This window comes from Larimichthys crocea, unplaced genomic scaffold (assembly GCF_000972845.2).
Source record: "Larimichthys crocea isolate SSNF unplaced genomic scaffold, L_crocea_2.0 scaffold5985, whole genome shotgun sequence".
Lineage (NCBI taxonomy): Eukaryota > Metazoa > Chordata > Actinopteri > Sciaenidae > Larimichthys > Larimichthys crocea.
The window spans coordinates 1-612 of record NW_020857831.1 but is presented as its reverse complement, the minus strand read 5'-3'; the positions used below and the strand labels follow the sequence as shown (position 1 = coordinate 612).

The following is a 612-nucleotide window of genomic DNA, read 5'->3' as shown; positions in this document are numbered from 1 at the left end:
AGTCCAGAACCAGACTCGGCTGTGATTTCTACTCCATTGTGTCCTCTGACCACCACTGATGAACCTCCTGCCCACACTGCCAGTCCAGAACCAGACTCGGCTGTGGTTTCTACTGCACCATGTCCTCTGACCACCACTGATGAACGTCCTGCCCACACTGCCAGTCCAGAACCAGACTTGGCTGTGGTTTCTACTCCATCGTGTCCTCTGACTGCCTCTGATGAACCTCCTTCCCACACGGCCATTTTGACATACAGCAACAAAATGTCCTTTGTTGAAGGAAGGATGACCATCTACAGACCCATACGGGTAAGTGAGAGTGTTTTTAACTGGACTTAGACTGTAAACTTGTTCTGATGGAGTTAAACCTCTGAATAACAAACCAAAGAGCAACATGATCTTCTTTCCTTCACAGGTGTTGTTTGACACACCCATATATGAGCGAGCTCTGCAGATCTGCTGGCACTTGCCCTCTTATAAGTCTATGGTAAGACCCACTATAGTTTTTACATCTCCACTAAATTAAAATAGCAGGTAAAGTCTCACACATTTTGTCTTGTACTTTAACATAAAGACATGTGATCCCCTGTTGTTCAGATTGCACTGATGTCT

General features: G+C 45.6%; 1 long non-coding RNA gene across 1 annotated transcript; it reads left to right on the top strand.

Moving 5' to 3' along the window:
• Positions 1–77: 77 nt before the first annotated feature.
• Positions 78–612, top strand: LOC113745285 (uncharacterized). The gene is made up of 3 exons (XR_003462074.1): positions 78–309; positions 416–487; positions 598–612. It is a non-coding gene; the product is annotated as an uncharacterized LOC113745285 (long non-coding RNA).